The sequence below is a fragment of the Carassius carassius genome, chromosome 23, assembly GCF_963082965.1.
Source record: "Carassius carassius chromosome 23, fCarCar2.1, whole genome shotgun sequence".
Classification (NCBI taxonomy): Eukaryota; Metazoa; Chordata; class Actinopteri; order Cypriniformes; family Cyprinidae; genus Carassius; species Carassius carassius.
Window position 1 is genome coordinate 6,562,106 of NC_081777.1, and position 21,606 is coordinate 6,583,711.

Sequence of the window (21,606 nt, forward strand, 5' to 3'; positions counted from 1 at the left end):
TGGGTAATGTAGTTTAAATCGTTTTATTGACGAAATGAAATAAATAAGATATTTAATGGAAAACTGGATTTCTAAATAGTTTCATTGTGCAAACCTCTATGATATAATTGAAAGACAGAGTGAAATTTGGTATTTTAGAGTGAGCAATATTTAAAATGCCTTTATGGCACATTTCCATTCATTTCTGAAAACTGTGCCCGACATTATTTTATCAGCATAGCATAAGTAATAATACTTCCGGTTTTCTCTTTGATTCGTTAATTAAACTATGATTTACAGCCATTTTAAAATGTACAGTTTTTGGCTCTTTCGGGGGGTGCTACTGGGCCCCTGGGGGTAGAAGGGCAGTAAAACCAACATATATGTATTCTCCTCATCATGGACTACAAACTGAGCAGAGTCACATTTACATCTGACAGTTTTCACAGTCCACACTTTTCTAATCTTAACATCATGGCTAGTAAAGCTTTTGACAGGACATGGTGAGGCCATCTGATGAAACATGGAAAAAGAATATTATATATATAAACTAATTAGCAACAATCAGTGTAAAAATGTCCTCCTCACCCCCGTATCTTGCTCCTCAGGTACTGGACATCAGTAATGTGCATGCTCTTGGTTTTAATGGAGTACAAGATCCACGTTGATCATTCCTGCTACATTCTCAGTTATCCCTCTAGTGTTTGTAACATTAAAGCAAATGGCTTTTCAAAATAATTCATCTAGTAACTCCCTTTATATATAAATATATTTTAAAAAAGACGTATTTGTGATAAATATATGCAATAATAACTTTCTGGTGAATTGTTGTTCCAGATTTCATTAATCTGATAAAAAAATGTTTATGTCTTAAGTAAAAAATAATCCTGTAATTAATAATTTGTAGTTTTTCAAGTGTACAATAAACACATATGAGCCTACCTAGTAAAATTATGAATTTACCAAGAATTTTCAACACACAATATTCACCATATTAATTTTATTGAAGCATAGACTATGAAGTTGATAAAGTAGCATCAAGACAAACACGATTTAAGGAAAATAATAATGGATCAAAAATTCATTAATATCATAAATTAATCAGTTCACACAGAGGAGTGATGAAATGTCCTTAAAAGTAAAAAGATTCTATCCAGTCAACTGTTATACAGATCATGTGATACATATAAGACATGTGATACTGTTCCAGAAAATAATGATTCCTTATCATCACATCTAAACTGGTTTCATCTCCTCATCATGATCTTCTTCTCTCGTGTCTGGAAACAGTTTGTGGTTGATATCCAGCACTGATGTGGTGTAGCCTTTTCTCAGCCAGATGATCTCTCAGTCCTAACATCCCATTTTCAGACAGTTCCCAGACCTGGTCAAAGTAAAACAAACAATACAAACAATCCAGATGAAGTTGTTTAATGGACAGAGAGCTCAGCTTATGTTCTGTGTGATTTTAGCAGGGTGAGCAACTATGACCCTTGTAGTATTGTACACTTACCATTATTCAAGCTGTTTTAAGACCTTTTGAGAAGCTTTTTCTCTGAAGACAATTTACCACATCCTCTTCTTTCACTCCTTTCAAGAGCATCACTTGGTCAAAACCCCTCATTTGGCTGATGAGATCATCTGTACAAATTAAAATACTGCAATAAAAATTTCATTCTGCAAGAATTAAGAAAAAGTTAGAGGCAAAGGACTTGCTCATGAGACACCCCTTAGCACGTGACAGAAATTTTTGCCTCTATAATTCATCTATTGTTGCAGTAAATGTGTCTTCTTCCTCTAGAATCTTTCTCCAAAGTTCCTGACTTCTCTCACAAATGTGTTTTAGTCTGTGTATTGTAAGGCCTGGCTTCAAACCAATCAACTATCAATCCACAATTTATAACAAAACATTTATGAAACAATTAAATAATGTAAACCACTTTTATAAAACTTGTATTCTTTTATTTAAGACAAACAGGTGGTGTTTTTTTTTAAACTTAAAATTTAAAAATGTTCCCGTCACACTTTGCCAACATGCTATAATTGTAATAGCTGTATCAAAAATAAATAAATAAATAAAACATATTAGAAAGAATAATCACGGCTGACATGACCAGTCCTGTGAGAGATCATCATAAAGTGCTGTAGCACATAACACAGCATTGCTTCAATACACACATACCAGAGGACTTCTGTCTTTGTTTGAGCACAAGATGGCCGTCTTCATTCCTCATCCTGAGCAAATCATTTCCTTGGTCTTCCTTATCTTCTGAAAAACAAGATAATTTCTACTTACTCTGTGTGTAATTAATATTGCTCATTAAACATATAATTAAGTTAATTTAAAGTAAGATTCAGACCAGAGCATTTGATGAGTAAATGTTGATTCAAAAAAACTCTAAACAAATGTACCTGGGAAGAGCTGATCATGGCAATATTCGCTGAGACTCAGTAATAGCTCTTTTAGTTTTTAGGAAGGTTTGTGAGGGTTGGCTCACCAAAATCTTCTGAAAAAGAAGAACAGCATTATCTGCAAACAATCCTGTAAGACAGAAAGAAAAGAAATATTATTACATTACATGCAACTTATACATTACTGTGTGTATGTGTGTGTGTGTAATTATACAGCCTATAAAAAAAGATGCTGTATAATTAAATGTTAAATGCATCCATTAATAAAAGCAAGTCATTAATAACAAGCTATATTATTTAATATAACCTATAATAATAATATAAGCTATAATATAACCTTTCCAATGTATGTGAAATATTATTAATAATAATAATAATAATAATAATAATAATAATAATTAGATATTGAAAATATTTTTTTCACTTAATTAGAAGCACCAAAAATTAAATTGTCCTCTGTAATAGGGACTAATGAAAAGAGATTTAGAATTTATTTTAAAATGCTAAGTTGAATAATAATAATAAAAAAAAAAACTAAAAATCTCTGTAAACACATACAGTAAGTGTGTCCCATAAGGCATTGGCTCCCAATCCTGGTCCTGGAGAACCCCAAAACTGCACATTTGATATGTCTCCCTGATCAAACACACCTGATTCAACTCATCAGCTCATCAGTGTAGACTCCAAGACCTCAAAAGTGTGTTTGTCAGATAAGAGAGACACCAAAACCGTGCAGTGTTGGGGCTCTCCAGGACCAGGATTGGGAAACACAGTGTCACAGTGTCTCCAAATGCGCCATCTCCTCCTGAGAAACCGGATCATCCAGCCCGCTGTTGAAATAGTCCTTAAAAGCCACATCATTGTACCCCATACCCTCGGCCAGGGACCAGAACACCTGGCTAGCCAGGATGGCGGAGCCGAGAGCAAGGTATCTCCGGTTGACCGCCCTCCGCCAAGGAGGCAATGAGGTGGGTGCCCTGGCACAGGTGTTCTGGTCCCTGGCCGAGGGTATGGGGTACAATGATGTGACTTTGAAGGACTATTTCAACAGCGGGCTGGATGATCCGGTTTCTCAGGAGGAGATGGCGCATTTGGAGACATTGTGACACACAGTCATCAGGTCATGAAAAGTTCGACACACACTTTTGGTCACCATACTCACTCGAACACTTGGGCTAAACACAGGAAATACGTCAAATAAATAATCAAGTGGTCAAGTGCAAAGATGGCAAGTGTGGGTATTTGGACAGTGCAAAAGGTTAAGAAACAACAAATGCTGTGCAATTTATAACAGCAGTTTGATAAAAGGGTAAAACTATCAGAGACTTACTGCTGAAAATGTCTGCCTCCGCAGCTTTCTGTCTTCTCCCTTTCTGAAGGAATACCGCTCCACAAACACCACAGGGATGACTGCTTCCTTTACATCTTTTCAGCTAAAAAAAATAAAAAATAAATAAAAATAAGAAAGGGGGGGGGGGGGGGGGGCGGGGTAGAATAAAATGGAATTATAAACAGAATTTGAATAATGTTTTGTGAGCACAATATTTAAAATATAAACTGATATGAATGAACTGCAAGAGGGGAAAAATGTGTCCTTTTATTTATTTTATTTTTTTTGGATTTACATAAAAAGGTATCAAAAGCATGATTTACATGTGATTACATGTAAATCTGATTACTGTGATATCTGTCATATAAAAGCACATAAAAAAATGACCATTACAGTTGTAAAACCATAGTTAGTTTGATGATTATTGTATTGTTGTATTGATTATTAATATACCATAGTAAAACTACAGTTACTGTGGTAAAAACATGGTAAATTCCCCGTTCCTGGGTTTTAACTTCAAATTTAATTTGTTACTGTTGTACTTGTCGTGGTTACGGTGATTTTACTACAAATTTACATCTTTGAACCTGAAATGAATATATTGAAAGTTTATGGCACGTCACGTGACCGACAGAGTTTAATCACACTAGTTAGCAGCTGTGTTCATTTAGTTAAACGCAATGAAACTCAAAGACAGCCTCAGATGACTGATATAATACAGCGAGTAAACAATACGGTGCTAATCTGATTAATAAAGAAGACAGAATACATTTTATAACAGGCATTAAAAGAGCAAAAAATAGTTAATAGTTAATTAGCAAAATAGCAAAATAGTTTCCTCAGAACGTATTTCGTGTGATACAGGGTTGTTATTTTAATAAGTACCGCGTTTTCTTTACTCGTCTTATTTTTCTCCACAGCATTTATAAAACTTAGTTCATGTTAATTTCAGCATTTCCTAATGCATTGTTAAAATCACAAGTTGTGTTTGTAAACATTAATTGTTCATTGTTCATTCATGTTCGTTAATACATTAATGTTAACAAATGGCATCTTATTGTAAAGTGTTACCATTAATATTTATTCATCATACTGTTGAACTTGACAGTATTTTCTCTCTTGTTATTTCATAGGAGCTGCAAAGAAGACGGAGAAAGCCAGAGTCTTGTGCCCTGCATTTATCAGTATCAATATTATGCTCATTGGGTGAAAAAGAAAAACTCAATAAACAAAGTAAAAAATAATTTGACTGATATCTACCTCACCCCAAGGTTTCTATAGATATCACGATATATCGACATCGTGAATTCTTATGGCCACAATAACCGTGATATGAAAAATCGAATATCGTGACAGCCCTAAGTTCACAGCATTGTTTGCAACAAAATTTAAAGTACATACTGTATAAAATGTCAGGTTAATGCAACCGAATGTGTCGGAATGGCTCCTTTTACAGTGTCTTCCCACTGATAAAAAGTACTTGCCAATTTCAAGCTACATTTAACTGCAAAGACTTAAAACATGGCTGCAGTTTTGTGAAAGACGCTTGAACTTGTTCCATACTGTTCTGTGCTTCCAAGATGCAATTTCTTACATTCTGATTGGGCCACAGAGAGGTGAAAAAAAATCTGTGTGTGCCAACAGTTAAAGGCAGGAGAGCGAGACCAGAGGTTAGCTTAATTTAAAATGCTCCAAGCCACAGCTGGAAGGGACTGTATTCACTTTTACCAACAATATTTTTTTAGAAACCAGTGTATTTCCTTATAAACTGACAAAAGAAGAACATGTTCATTGGTTTTACAATGTGAACACAATCTGCAGTTACACGACGGAGGAAACACGCAATGGAAAAAAAAAATCTAATTCAGGTGCTGATAAAAGTTAAAATTAAACTGTAATGCTTTTCCGTAAAAGTAAATAGAAGAAAAAAAAATATCTGAAGATTCATCATGCAGTGTTGTTCAGTGTGAATTCTAATTGATTTCCCCCCAAATCCTCCTCCACAAATATAGAACAATGTTTTCTTAATGAGAAGCATACGTTAAATAACAGTCATGCATGGTGCCAGGTCACCCCATGCAGTAGCTCTTCATTTTGTAGTCAAACACCTCCATGCTATGAGCAGTTCAGTGTGTGAATCTGAGGAGTTGTTTGGTAATTGTATGTCTAAATGTGGAAAAATCAAACCTCCTCCACATATCTTACATCACATCTCAATAATAGCATTCATACACACCAACATAGTGTTTGATTTCATGAATACAGTGTTGAATGGGCAGTTTATTTTCTAATTTTCACTTATCCTTGAAAAAAATCATGCTTCTAGTCTAAATCAAGGAGGCCTAACAGTCCAAAATTTTCTGTGACTCAAATCCCCTCTAAGCTCCCTTGCAAGTTTTTGAGGCATCGTTCATGATGTGAAGGCAGTCTCAAATTATGCTGCCTTCTGAACTATTTAATTTTAGTCAAACTTTATGGCAACACATGCAGAGGTGGAAAGTAACGAATTACATTTACTCGCGTTACTGTAATTGAGTAGCTTTTTTGTGTACTAATACTTTTTAAAGTAATTTTTTAAATCTGTAATTTTACTTTTACTTAAGTATATTTTGTTTGAAGTATTGTACTTCGCTACATTTTGAAACACATTAATTACTGAGTAAAAAAAAAAAAAAAAAAAATCGCTCCCTGGAGACTACGTCAGTAAATAATGGGCAGGAGGGCAAACTGGCGCTAAAATCACAAGAAAGATGCAGACGGACAAAACAGGCGTTAGTGGTGCAGACAGCGCTGAAAACGAAACCCCGTCATATTCTGCAGTTGAACTCCTTTGCATTAAAAGATGAGTTTGTTGATACTGATTTGCCTGGTAACAGCCCAAATGTTTTATTATTCTAAATAACTGATTCCTTTAATTAAAAACAACTAGTTTGAGATTAATAGACCTATCCCAGGGGTGTCAAACTCAGTTCCTGGAGGGCAGTTGCAGTTGAACTCGAAGGAAATGAAGTGAACCCCTGGTCATATGTATGCTCTATTATGCAGTGTAAGCTGTACTTGCCTAGGAAGACCAAACTAGCAGCTTATAAAATCTCGACAAAACATCAACCCTGCGCAAGAATTTAGAGGTAAGCTAAATAATTGCATCGTTGCATTGGTGGTTAAAATGAAGCTTTGACATTTTAGCAAGAGGTTTTGCACAAATTAGCTAAAAAGACCGTGGTGAGGAGTGTGCTATTTTTGTTTTAATGATGTGCGCGCACATTTATAGTGCGTTCTTTCACTGTGTGATTCAGTCTCCTAAAATGCATTTAGAATGATCACAAAATTGAAGATATAGGGGCAGAAAATTCACATATTTATATAATTTCATATATTAAATCAAAATCACACAAAGAATGCCATCGTTTCCTCCAAAAATCATCATGAATATATACATACATATATATAACAGTTCAGTAAACAAGTTAATTAAGAGACTTGCGTTTTAGACACCATATTGCCTTTTTAGCTCTATTTCTACAACAGAAAATAATTCCAAACACAGCCACCAAAGCACAGTTTTGCGTCTCTGAGCAACGTGACAGTGTTTTGTTCCTGAATGAATCAACCGTTTAAATGATTCGGTTCAATCGCAATGACACTTATTAACAGTGACTTGCTGACACATACTGGCCATTTTAATTTCACATTTAAAGTATCTTTTGATTTTTTTAAATAATTAATTTCTTATCATTTCAAATGAGTATTCAACATTTTATGTCTTGTATATCAAAACATTATTCATGCATTGGTAACTGCAGGTTAAATGCATTCTTGTCCTGCACTAAACAGTGTAATACATCTAAATGCCACTTCCAATGAATCTTCTGCATTTCCTTTGCATTAAAAGATGAGTTTGTTGATACTGATTTGCCTGGTAACAGCCCAAATGTTTTATTATTCTAAATAACTGATTCCTTTAATTAAAAACAACTAGTTTGAGATTAATAGACCTATCCCAGGGGTGTCAAACTCAGTTCCTGGAGGGCCATACTCCTGCAGAGTTTAGTTCTAACCCTGCTCCAGCACACATATCATGTAGTTTTCAAATAAACCTAAATGATTAGATTAGCTGGATCAGGTGTGTTTAATTAGGGTTATATCTAAACTGTGCAGGACTGTGGCCCTCCAGGAACTGAGTTTGACACCCTTGGCCTGTCCCATTTTGACTCCCTCCAACTGTTAAAATGTAACTAAGTAATTTTTACTCTGAGTAAAGTTTAAATGAGCTACTTTTTACTTTTACTTGAGTAGATTTTTAGACTGGTACTTTTACCTGTACTTAAGTAAAATTTCATTAATGTAATGGTACTTTTACTTGAGTAGAATATTTTTGTACTCTTTCCACCTCTGAACACATGTATACAAGACCAATGCTATAATGCATTCTGAGAACACGGTAGATTCAGTGTAGAACTATATATATTTATAAATTAAGCAAATGAAAACTGAGTTGCATAAGCTCCATTCAGTCACCAAATTGGGTGAAGATTCACTTTATTTACCAAATTTAGTGTTTCAAAATGATCAGATTGTAAATCAAATTTTTGAGTAAAAAAAATAAATAAAAAGAAAATACCCTGGATGATTTTGGCAATGTTCACTCAAAAACTGAGTTGCAAAAGCTCCAATCAGTTCCATGAATACATGCATGTGCTCACTAAAAGAAACAAGTTGACAAAAAGATTGAATCAATAATAAAGCTTAATGAGAGATTTACAAACAAAATTTGTATGGGTATATTTTTGACCTTGAAACTCAAAAGAGTAACAAGGTGTGGGAAAAAACCTAAAAACCATGCTTAAATTTTATTTAAAGCTGTCATAGTTACAATATAATTGTACATTTAAGCACTGTGTAATATTAATTAACTACGTGTACTTACTAATGTACAGTCGTGGCCAAAAGTTTTGAGAATTACATAAATATTGGAAATTGGAAAAGTTGCTGCTTAAGTTTTTATAATAGCAATTTGCATATACTCCAGAATGTTATGAAGAGTGATCAGATGAATTGCATAGTCCTTCTTTGCCATGAAAATTAACTTAATCCCAAAAAAACTGCATTTCCACTGCATTTCATTGCTGTCATTAAAGGACCTGCTGAGATCATTTCAGTAATCGTCTTGTTAACTCAGGTGAGAATGTTGACGAGCACAAGGCTGGAGATCATTATGTCAGGCTGATTGGGTTAGAATGGCAGACTTGACATGTTAAAAGCAGGGTGATGCTTGAAATCATTGTTCTTCCATTGTTAACTATGGTGACCTGCAAAGAAACGCGCGCAGCCATCATTGCGTTGCATAAAAATGGCTTCACAGGCAAGGATATTGTGGCTACTAAGATTGCACCTAAATCAACAATTTATAGGATCATCAAGAACTTCAAGGAAAGAGGTTCAATTCTTGTAAAGAAGGCTTCAGGGCGTCCAAGAAAGTCCAGTAAGCGCCAGGATCGTCTCCTAAAGAGGATTCAGCTGCGGGATCGGAGTGCCACCAGTGCAGAGCTTGCTCAGGAATGGCAGCAGGCAGGTGTGAGCGCATCTGCACGCACAGTGAGGCGAAGACTTTTGGAAGATGGCCTGGTGTCAAGAAGGGCAGCAAAGAAGCCACTTCTTCCAAAAAAAACATCAGGGACAGATTGATCTTCTGCAGAAAGTATAGTGAATGGACTGCTGAGGACTGGGGCAAAGTCATATTCTCCGATGAAGCCCCTTTCCGATTGTTTGGGGCATCTGGAAAAAGGCTTGTCCGGAGAAGAGAAGGTGAGCGCTACCATCAGTCCTATGTCATGCCAACAGTAAAGCATCCTGACACCATTCATGTGTGGGGTTGCTTCTCATCCAAGGGAGTGGGCTCACTCACAATTCTGCCCAAAAACACAGCCATGAATAAAGAATGGTACCAAAACACCCTCCAACAGCAACTTCTTCCAACAATCCAACAACAGTTTGGTGAAGAACAATGCATTTTCCAGCACGATGGAGTACCGTGCCATATAGGCAAAAGTGATAACTAACTGGCTCGGGGACCAGAATGTTGAAATTTTGGGTCCATGGCCTAGAAACTCCCCAGATCTTAATCCCATTGAGAACTTGTGGTCAATTCTCAAGAGGCGGGTGGACAAACAAAAACCCACTAATTCTGACAAACTCCAAGAAGTGATTATGAAAGAATGGGTTGCTATAAGTCAGGATTTGGCCCAGAAGTTGATTGAGAGCATGCCCAGTCGAATTGCAGAGGTCCTGAAAAAGAAGGGCCAACACTGCAAATACTGACTCTTTGCATAAATGTCATGTAATTGTCGATAAAAGCCTTTGAAACATATGAAGTGCTTGTGATTATATTTCAGTACATCACAGAAACAACTGAAACAAAGATCTAAAAGCAGTTTAGCAGCAAACTTTTTGAAAACTAATATTTATGTAATTCTCACAACTTTTGGCATAATTAATTGTTATTATAAGTGTAAATATGTAACTTATGTAAGAAAGACACCTTCAAACAAAGTATAAAGTCATGTTTTATCTCAATAACATTCTCTAGTAATTTCTTCAAAATGACCAAAACACATGAGGGTTAATTTGAGTCACAAAAAAAGAAGACACATACTTAAGGCTGCCCCTTTATACACAGCCTTGAAAACTGTTCTGTCAAGGTCAGGATTCAAGAAAATCCTTTTACACCACTTTAGCAGTAGTTTACACTGATTTTTTTTTTTTTTTTTTTTTGTGACAGCTGTGCCAAGTTATTATACAGAATATGTATAAGAAGTATGTATCCACTCCAGCTTGCAGCATTTATAAAGTTCAAAATGTCTACCTTCACATGCTCCAGACAGTGGCAGTCTGGATTGTGATGATGCATGAGATATCTGGAGTGTCTCATTAATATCCCTCTCCAGAGGTAGAGGATCAACACAGATGGGACATTTAGATATTCACAATCGATACAACAATCAGTTTTCAGAGCAAGAACAGCTAAATCCAGTATTGGTGTTGTATGGAAAAGTGCTGCAGTATGGATTCAATCATATTAAGGCTGTTGAGGGTTCCTCAATACGCCTGCCGTATTGATCCTGGACTCACCCCAAGTCATGCTGGATGTGATGGAGTAGGCTATCTGTATGATCTAAATATGGCTATAACAATAACAGAGATAAACATGTAGTCAGACTGATATTATGATTTTAGACAGTTCACTCTGAAACTGAATAACTTCATACTTTTAGAATGTGGTACAGTTTGAGAGTGACACATTTACACAAAAGGCTTTTGATAGTTTCAAAGATTTCAGCAAGGTTAACTGACCTGCAAATGAGTGATAGAAAATGCTCTGGTTACTGACATAACCTCAGTTCCCCTTCAAGAACTCGAGCTGCGTCAAAACACTATGGGAACGCCTTCAGCATGGCCATGTTCTAAATCACGTGGGTAATCAGTCCAATGGATGTGCGAGACTTCACGGGCAGGGTCACGTAGCGACCAGGATGCTTAAAAGCATGTGTGGTGGATACAGCGGCAGCTTTCTGCCATTCAGCAAGGTCTCTGTGTGTGTCAGTCTTATTTATTGTTGTCTGTCCCAGTTGCACAAACATATTATGTCTGATGCTTTCACAGAAGACAAAGCTTAAGCAAGAGCATGCAGCATTTTAGACTGTGTGTTCCTCCCTGCCTGCGTTACAGTTTGTGCGTTGTTTATGTGGGAACGGAGCTTGCACAATCAGCTCTCGTGGGGACTGATTGTGCTTCTGCCTGCTGCAAACACTCTGCTCCCACCGGGCACGCTTCGAGGAGTGTGTCCGTGCTTGTGATCTTGCAGTTCCAGTACCGCTGCAGCTGGCGATCGTAGGAGACAGGCTAGCCCTTTCTCCGACTGCACTGCCTAGATCTAGTGCTCTCTCTGGTCACTCATGGTCAAGCAGTTTCGAAAATTGCTGGGTCCGATGGCAGCTACTGTACATCCAATGTAATACCTTTTTGGCCTGCTGTAAATGAGACCCCTACAGTAGTGGCTCAAGACCAAGGGGTTCTACCGGAGGGGAAACCAGCTTCAGATGCTCAAAGTCACGTGGCGATGCCTTCATGCCTTGGACATGTGAAGGAAACCTTGGTTCTTGTCTCAGGGCCCTGTGCTAAGAGCACCTTGTCGCAGCATAACGCTAGCAACAATATGTCCCTCAATGACCGGGGTGCGGTCATGAGTGACCGCTCAGCCCACGGTCTGTGGAGTGGTTGCAATCTCATGTGGCACATCAACTGCCTGCAGGTGCTGGCTGTGTTTCTAGCATTGAAACACTTTCTCCTGGACCTAAGAGATCGCCATCTGTACACCTTTCCCTCGATTGCTCTGCTCCCGGTAATTCTGGAGAGAGTACGCTGGGATGGGGTCCATCCTAGTTGCCCTGTTCTGGCTGGGCATATGATGGTTCCCGGACCTGGTGTCCCTTTTCAAAGGCTTTCCAAGGGAGAGTCCCGTCAGGAGGGACCTCCTCTCTCAAGCACGGGGCATCATGGTTCACCCCCGCACAGAGCATTGGAAGTTATGGATGTGGCCCTTGAGGGGGCACTACTTGTATATTTTGGTCTCTCAACCGAGATTGTTTAGACCATCCTCCAATCCAGAGCTCCCTCTATGAGGAAACTGTATGCTTTGAAGTTGAAGATTTTTACTTTTTTGGTGAGGAGACAGCCATCTCGACCCAGTTAACTGCCCAGTTTGTACAGTGCTGGAGTTCCTGCAGGTATAGTTCTCTGTAGGGTTGACCCACTCCACCTTGAAGGTCTACATGCAGGCCATTGCGGCCTATCACGCCCCTCTTGGTGGCCAGTCAGTGGACAGAAACACCCTGGTTACACATTTCCACCTCTGTATCCTCTGCAGATGCTATTAAGCATCTTGGTCACTATGTCACCCCGCCCGTGATGTCTTGCCCATCCAATGGACTGAAAACACATGCAATCCAGAGTGTGGTCATGCTAAAGGCATTACCATAAAGTTTTAAAGCATCATCTCATTTCCTCTGGGAACCATGGTTATACAGTATGTGCAACCTAGAGATGTTCCCTGAGTTAATGAAACTAGTGTTGCATGCAATGGGGAAACTCCTGTTTACTCTGAATACTGAAGCTTGAATTGATCATGTTTGTGCAGCTACACGAACAAATGGCGCTTCAGCAGATCAAAAATGTTGGAGCCGACTGCTATGTCATTCGGTTCTGATCTCAATTCACTCATTTAGACTGAAAGCGACAGTCATCAATGCTTGTCCTCTTATCTCAGGGAACTCTGTTCTGAAATCTGAGGGAATATTCATTTAATTTAAATTATTTATATAGAAAAAATAAACACAACAAGAGTTGACCACTGTGCTTTACATAGTATAAAACTAAGGTACAGATAAAAAAAAGAAAGAAAGCAAAAAGACACAATAAAAATAAAACATAATTTAAAAAAAATTAAAGTTTGAACCAGAATATGACACTTTAACTTCAATTTAAACTTGTGTACATGAGGACAGGGATCTCAGATAAAAATGAAGACTGTTGCAGAGCCTAGGTCAGGGGTAGGCAAGTTCGTTCCTAGAGAGCCACAGTCCTGCACAGTTCAGCTCCAACCCTGAAAAAAAAAAACCTCACCTGCCTGTATTTTAGTAATCCTGAATGGATTGATGAGCTTGTTCAGGTGTGTTTGATTAGGGTTGAAGCTGAACTCTGCAGGTCTGTGACTCTCTAGGACCGAACTTGCCTAATCCTGGCTTAGGTCCAACAACAGCAAATTTACAATCCCCTGTGGACTTCAGCTGTGATCCATACCGTGGATACCGTATCCGTATCCAGACCGTATCCAATCCAGACACCTGACTGATGTGTTAAGATTTAAAAGTTCAGACGGGTACAAGGGTAAAAGACCATTTAGGGATTTAAAAACAAACATCAATATTTTAAAATCAACTCTATGACATACCAGCAACCAATGTAGAGCCATTAAAATAGAAACTTAAAAAACATAAAAAAACACTTTATGTTGATGTTTTAGGACTCCTGTTAGAAATCTGACTGCAGCGTTTTGGACCATTTGAAGCATTGTAATTAGAGGACTGGGAAGTTCCAGCATATAACAAATTACAATAGTCGAATTGCGATAAAACAAAAGCATGTGTGACTCTTTCAATATCTTTGGGGGACAGAAAAGCTTTACTTTAGACAGAAGTTTCAGATGAAAAGAGCCCCACTTAACCCTCTGGAATAGATTAATGCGTATACGCGTTATGAGACATTTTCTCCTGATAACTATGGGATTCTAATCCTATAGATAACCCCTAAAAGAATTTAAATTATACTTTCAGTGTTGATCGTACAGATATTATTATTATTATTATAACAATAAATGTTTATTTTGTAGAAAATCAGATTGTTAAAGGGATTTCTGAAGGATTGTGTGACTGGAGTAATGATGCAAAAAAAATCAGCTTTGAAAGTCGGCTTTAAATGTTCATAATAAACTTATAGATTTAACTGCACTCGCAAGTGAATATTAAATTATGTTGTGGGATAATTAAATATATTCTAAATAAACTACAAACATAAAATTATATACATTTATTTTGCAGCTCGTTATGCAGGCCTTTGTCTTCTCAGGTGTAAATCACAATGATATTCATGATAGTTGACGCCTACTCGCATATGACTTTTACCAACAAAAAGTGTCTTAGAACAGTGGTTTTCAACCTGTGGGCCGTATTGTAGGTGGGCCGCCAATTACTAATAAAATAAATAATAATATATTTCATATATATAATTAAATAACAAAAAATAAATATTAAACTGTAACTATGCTTCCACTATTGGAGCTTGCTGATTGGTTTAAGAATAAACCGCCAATTTATCTTAGATATTTTTGCTGCATATGCTACAGAACAACAAATTCAAACATGCATAAATGCTGTCAACATGTTCCCTGACTGCTTGATCCGCTGACTGTCTACCCGCTGCCGAGCTCTGCCTGGATCTGGTTTTCCCGTTTTGCTGAGCGGTGCCAGTCCGAGTTATTTTCTGTTCATTGCCAGTTCATTCTAGGGCTGTGCGATTAATAGAAATCGTCATAAAATAACGATTTGAGCCTGCGCGATTTCTAAATCGCTTTATAGCAAGATTTTCCGTGGCTCTGACCTCCCGCATTATGATATCTGATCCAATCAAAGGCTTTAAATAAAAACGTGCGAAAATTAATATCTAGCACATGAGCATAGAATGAGTTGTGAGTGCACAGGACACAGTTTAAGTGTGATGAGAAATGTTTTAAGTGCGCACACTCTCTCCGGGTGAGAGCAGCGTGTATCTGAGCAATCTCGTCTGGTTTTGTGACAGAGCAAAAGAAAATCTGCGTGCGAGCGGAGAGATTCGCTCTCGTGCATTATTTTAATGTGCTTTCGCGTTACAATAATGCACTCTCTCTGCTGCTTCTGCACCGCACACATAACTGTATATATTTATATTTTATTTATTTTTTGCCATAAGTCTATAAATGTTGTTACACCTTTAGTGATTATTTTGACTTATGTCTGTTCTAGAGACGTTACAACTTTTTGATAAAGCTCTAATTGGTTTTCTTTTGGAAATATGTTTCAAATTCATCCTGAATGCATTTATGACTGTAAAGCATATATGTGTGCGTCAAAATTGTGATTAAAATCGAAATATCAAAATTGATCAAAGAAATTGCGATGTTTTTTTCCCCCATATCGCACAGCCCTAGTTCATTCAATAAATACAGTTAACAATCTAGCTTCTGAGTACTAAGTTATTAACCCAACAATAGCGGGGTCAGTTATTATTATTATTTTTTTTTTTGCAGTGGGCCGCGCAAACATATATGTTTGGATGTGTGGGCCGCGAGTTGAAAAAGGTTGGGAACCACTGTCTTAGAAAATTTAAATCAATATATTGTTTTCTGTAAGTGAGTAAACAAGATGATAATTTAGAAAGAAAAAATTCTAGGCTACAAGCTCCAGTTCTCAAAAGTCCTGGGAACCAATTTTCTGTATGTGTTTTAATGCCTTATTCAAGTGATTTAACTTTTTTCTCAAAAACACAATCATGTACATACATGCTGCTCACATATTATTATAGTCCAGTTTGTGTTGATTACAGTGAGATTAGACATTAGCCATTTAGATATTAAGCACAAATGTCAGGGCATGACATAACTTCTCATGGCCCCAAAAATACCCTTAGACCTCAGAGGGTTAACTATTGTGTTTATGTGTTGATCAAACTTAAAGGAAAAGTCCAGAGTAATTTCCACAGTTTACACATTTGGTATATATATATAAAACCTCTAGGTTTGATTTTTAGAATAGCCACACATGAAAAATTATTTTGCTGTTTGGGCTCTTCTATAGCGATTTGGAACTGCTTGCTTCCAGTGAGGAGATGATCTTCATGCTGAAGGTGAAAATTCTAACGAAATGGCACTCAAATGTTTGCACAGCTACACAAACTGTGAAAACAAATTTGCTCAAGGTTTTTTTTTTTTTTTCTTTTTTTCTTTTTGCTGTTTCCAGCAAGATGTCTGTGTCGCCCATGCCTTAATATGTTACTGTTTTGTTCATGGTAATTTAAAATTTTCTTCCCATCTCAAATTGCCATTCATTCTGTAGTAGAAATCTGGAATAATATATTACATTAATTAATTAAATAATTAATTTTAAAGCTCATCTGCTTTTACACATATGCATACCCCCCAAAATAAAATAAACACTTAACTTCAGGCAATGCAAAATGTAGATGAGTTTGTTTCTTCTTCACAACAGATATATGAGATATTTGCAAGATATTATTTGCTCACCAATTAATCTTCTGCAACCAATGGGTGCCGTCAGTAAAACATTAAATAATAATAATAATAATAATTATTATTATTATTATTATTATTAATTAAATAAGTAAATAAATAATGGCACCCATACACTGCAGATGATCCATTGGTGAGCAAGTGATGTAAAAAAACAAAACCATCTACTACTACATCATACTACTACCCATCTTGGATGGCCTGTGGGTGAGTATATTTATATTTTCTGCAAATTTTCATTTTTTGGTTGAACTTTTCCTTTAAGATAAGTATATACATAAAATGCATTTGAAAAGTAGCAAAATAAATGGAAAATTAAATACAAGTTTCTGAGACCTTTTCTTGGGAATTTGAAAGGTTTCTGAGACAATGGAGAAGGAAAAGAAAAGAAAAGAAAAGAAACATTAAAGTGCCCGTATTGACCTCTAAGTGGAAATGACAGATCTATATCAGATCTCCATATGTAGATACAAATGTGTTTCCCTTATCATATCTAAACTATAATTTGATATCAGATATGAATTTGCTTGCAAATAAATTACATTTGTGCTGCATTACTCTTAGATCCTGAACAGACGGGGGGGAAAGAGGGGTGTTACATTACATTACGGGCAGAGTCATTGATTTATTTGCAGTTTTCCACCAGAGTCCAGCAAGCATGAGCTACCAAACTATGTACATATTTATATTTAACATGGCTATTGATTTAGATGTCATAGCAATGTATCTCATTAGGGTTTCACTATGGAGAGCACTTCTCCAAGAGTGGCCACAGAAGGATTTCCGGCCATGTGTATGAGTGGTATCTAGAGAGAGGGTGTTATTGATCATATCTCATAATTGGTAAGGGGCTTAATACAGGAAACACTAGTTTGTTTGATTTCATCTGGTACAGACACTTAAAAGGGGTAGAGTTGAAGCAGAAACATCAATAAGCTGATCATGAAAGGCACTAGCCTATTAGGTCTTTTTAGCAAATATTGCATTTCCAATCCGTAAAATGAAATGTAATTTGTACTGATACGAATCTGAGCAAAATATATGAAATCAGTAATTGAACAGTGGCAAAAAGAAAATGTCAGTGCTACATTTTTATGGTACTGCTCTGTAACTGGATATATATATATATATATATATATATATATAAGTTGGATTAACACATTTTACAAAATAATATACCAGTTATCAATAATAATAATAATAATAATAATAATAAAATATAGTTTATATATATATATATATATATATATATATATATATATATATATATATATATATATATATAGTTTTCATTACCAAACTCACCCACAAATCATTCTAGGTGTAAACGACTTTCTGCTTTCAGACTAATTACATTACTTAGTTACTTTTTTTATGGAAAAAAAGTATAGTTACTTTTTAAATCTGTGCAGGGCTTGCTTGTTTGTTTTTAGTATAATATACTAAACCACGGCAAGAGCGATCTTTCTCTGTTTATCATGGCATCCACTAGTAAGGCGTTTAGATAGTGTGTACATCCGTGTCGGTGTTATTTGACACCTGATGACACACAGTCTTTGCGTCTCTTGTTTGGGGGAAGAGCACGCACGCGATGTCCTTGAGGGGGCGATCTGCGTGCACTGCGAGCGTTTTTCTATGAAAAACCTTCGCTCTCATCTGTCTCTGTTTTCGAGGAAAGAGGTACGGCCGTCTGATTCCCGCGGTTCAGGACCCGCCGCTGCTGAGGCACGGAGGAGAATGTGCTCGTGGGGATCGCAGATGGAGCTCGCTGAGGAGTTTAGAGAGGGACTTTCCCTTTCGCGCTCTTTGGCGGCAGGCGAGAGTGAACTTCAGGAGGAAGATGTGTTGTCATTTACCCTTTCTGATACTGAAGTTTGTGCTCTGCTGGGTTCTGCCCAGGAAGAGCAGGAGATGTTTGAGGGTGGCGAAGAAGCTGAGGCTGAGTCTCCTCAATCCTCCTGCCCTGTTTATGTGGTGCTGTTAGAGGTTATGGATCGCGCCACGGCAAAGTTGGACTTGCCATGGAAGTGTGCCAGCAAAGTGACGCCCCGAGGTCGTCTCGACGAGCGTTATTTGTCTGACCATAGCCCTCCAGCCCAGGTGAGCCTTCCATTCTTGCCTGATTTACATGCAGAAATTGATAAGGAATGGAAGAGGCTGTTTTCTTCTTGCATCCATCGGTTTCAGCATACGAGTTATGCCAATATCGAGGCAATGCGCAAAAACGGCTATGAGAGGATGCCCCTTGTGGAAGAGATGCTAGCTAGCTATCTCTCTATGGGGGAAATATCCTCTCTTAAATCTCCCTCTTTGCCATCTAAGCCCCTCCAGGATACATCCTGCTTAAATGGCAGAGCATACGCAGCAGCAGGTCAGGCTGTGGCTTCGTTGCACACGATGGCAGTGCTTCAGGCTTATCAGGCTGACCTGCTGAAGGACCTGGATGAAGGCGAGGGCCTTTCAGCTGATCAGGTCGCCGAGCTGCGCCACACCACAGACCGCTCTCTTCGTGCTACCAAGCAGGCCGCCTCCGCCATGGGTAGGTCTATGGTGGCCATGGTGGTAACGGAGAGACATCTGTGGGTGAACCTGGCAGACATCGGGAGGAAAGAAAGGGGCTTTCTTCTCGATGCTCCGGTCTCGCCTTCCTAACTTTTCAGTACCTCCGTTGAGACAGTGGTCGAGAAGTTCAGGGAGGCAAGGGCGCGCTCAGCTGCCTTTAAATCCTTCATTCCATGAAGGTCCAGGTCCTAGCCCGAACAATATTGGGGTCCTGGCCCGTCCCGATCTGAGGATCAAAGACAGGCGCAGAAGGCTAGTGTTGCAGCTCGCGCTCCTCCCCCGCCGACAGGTAAGGGTAAGAGCAATCGTGGGTCACGAGGAGGTAAGCAGGACCTGAGGGATGTGATTCAGACAAGGCAGCGTTCTCGTCGGAATCGGAGCAATAAATAACGTAGCTACTCATTCCCTTGGGTGTTTTTTTTAATTGAGGTTAGGTGGGGAATTTCTTGCATAACAGTCTCCTATGCTGGACTTATGATGTTTTGGATGGTTTTATGTTCACAGAACAACCACCTTACTGATGGTCCGGACTAAAAGGAGGCGCCCCTTGAGGGGGGCTCCGATACAGGAGGGTGGGTAAGTAAAATTGTAACCCTTTCTGTGTATACTTGTGTATTAAATTGCTGGTGGTTATGTGTCGACTAAAAAAAAAAAAAAAAAAACTCTGTGAGTTTCCTTTACAGTGCTCCGGTTTAGGCGGCCGAGGTCACAGGCTTCTGCGGGAGCCTCGCTGATCATCAAAGCTGGCTCAGCACTGCAGGGAATTTCATGGATGTCCGGCCAGGTCACCCTACGGGGCCTCCTGGCCGCTTAAGTCCCTCAACGGTGGTCCCAGGGAGAACTCCTCTCGCTGAGAGCAGTCACATTCCTGGGCATCTTAATATGGGAACAGACATCCTGTTGAGGCAGGGGCCGAGGCCCGGGGAATGGCAGCTTCACACTGAGGTGATGAAGCAGAGTTGTAGGGGTTGGCCAGACTCGGGTGGATCTGCTGCGACTCAAGAGAGCATCGCGTTGTCCCCTCTGGCTTCCTCTGACTCATCCAGCTCCAATGGGGCTGGACGCCATTGTACAGACATGGCCGAGGCTTCATCTGTACGGTTTTTCCCCAGATGCTCTGCACCCGGGAGTTCTGGAGAGAGTGCGCCGGAACGGTGTTCGGCTGCTGTTAGTAGCCCCGTTCTGACCAGGTACGATTTCTGGGCCTGATTTCTCTTTTTTGACGGTACTCCATGGGAGGTTCCTGTCAGGAGAGATCTCCTCTCGCAGGCGGAGGGTGCGCCCCCGCATGGAGCTTAGAGGCTGTAGGTGATCTCTGAGAAGGCACAACTCGTAGTTTCCGGTCTCTCAACCGAGGTTTTTAAGACCGTTTTCCAATCCAGAGCTCCCTCAATGTTGAGGGGATATCTGGGTGTTTCTCGTGGTAGTTAGCAGTGCTCCCCTTTTCCAAGGAGGGTCGCATATGAGCGCGCTACTCTAAATTCGGAGTTCTCCTCTCATATGAGAAAGAGTTTTCTGTTTTTTCCCCCAGAGCGCTCAGATTGGGTTGATGACTCTCAAACATACTTTTTTGAGATGCACCATTCCATTTGCGCCACTCCACCCATGTATCCTCGGATACCCATCTAAACAGGGTGTTGCTGCTAGAGATCTGTTGAGACAGAATTTTCAGCAAGCTTGTGCTAGAGCAAGCGGTTAACCCTGTGTGACAGGCGAGACCTTGTATAAATACTGGGTTCTTAGCCATATCCCTTTAAAGGTAAAGCTCTACCCTGGGTCGAGGCCCTAACAGGTAAGTTGGGTATGTAGCCTAGGCCTCTGGCCGTAAGGGATAATGTCATGGATAGCCGTCTTAACGTCCCAGGGGCAACTCCCATGGAAATGGTAGAGTTGGTACTTAGTGTTTGCCATGGTTCTGGCCTGCACTCCCCTCAGCATGGCGGCGTAGGTATACTGTTCCCTATAGCGACCCCTAGAGGACGCAGTTCAAAGTTCCCTTAAAAGGGAACGTCTCAGGTTACGAATGTAACCTTGGTTCCCTGAGTAGGGAACGAGACACTGCGTCCTCTAGCTTCCTAAGCCATGCTTTGGACGCAAGCTTCAGACGAAGAAGTAAATGACGTGCTCTCCGGGCGCTTATTTATAGTCGCGCCGGTAGTGACGTCAGAGGCTGTCGCCGGCCAACGCGTTGGCGTTTTTTCATTGTATGCTTCAGACACGGGTCACGACGAGGTGTTCCCCATAGCGACCCCTAGAGGACGCAGTGTCTCATTCCCTACTCAGGGAACCAAGGTTACATACGTAACCTGAGACGTTATTTTATTTTCATGACTATGAAAATTGTAGAGTCACACTGAAGGCATCAAGAGCTATTTGACCAAGAAGGAGAGTGATGGGGTGCTGCACCAGATGACCTGGCCTCCACAGT

General features: G+C 39.0%; 1 long non-coding RNA gene across 2 annotated transcripts; it reads right to left on the minus strand.

The window, feature by feature from the left end:
• Positions 1-1,490: 1,490 nt before the first annotated feature.
• Positions 1,491-3,835, minus strand: LOC132101867 (uncharacterized). 2 transcript variants are annotated; one of them, XR_009423226.1, is made up of 4 exons: positions 3,722-3,835; positions 2,392-2,521; positions 2,162-2,245; positions 1,491-1,620 (listed from the first exon to the last, which is right to left on the minus strand). It is a non-coding gene; the product is annotated as an uncharacterized LOC132101867 (long non-coding RNA). The 2 variants fall into 2 exon arrangements; XR_009423225.1 differs by having other exon boundaries at positions 2,162-2,248.
• Positions 3,836-21,606: the final 17,771 nt, after the last annotated feature.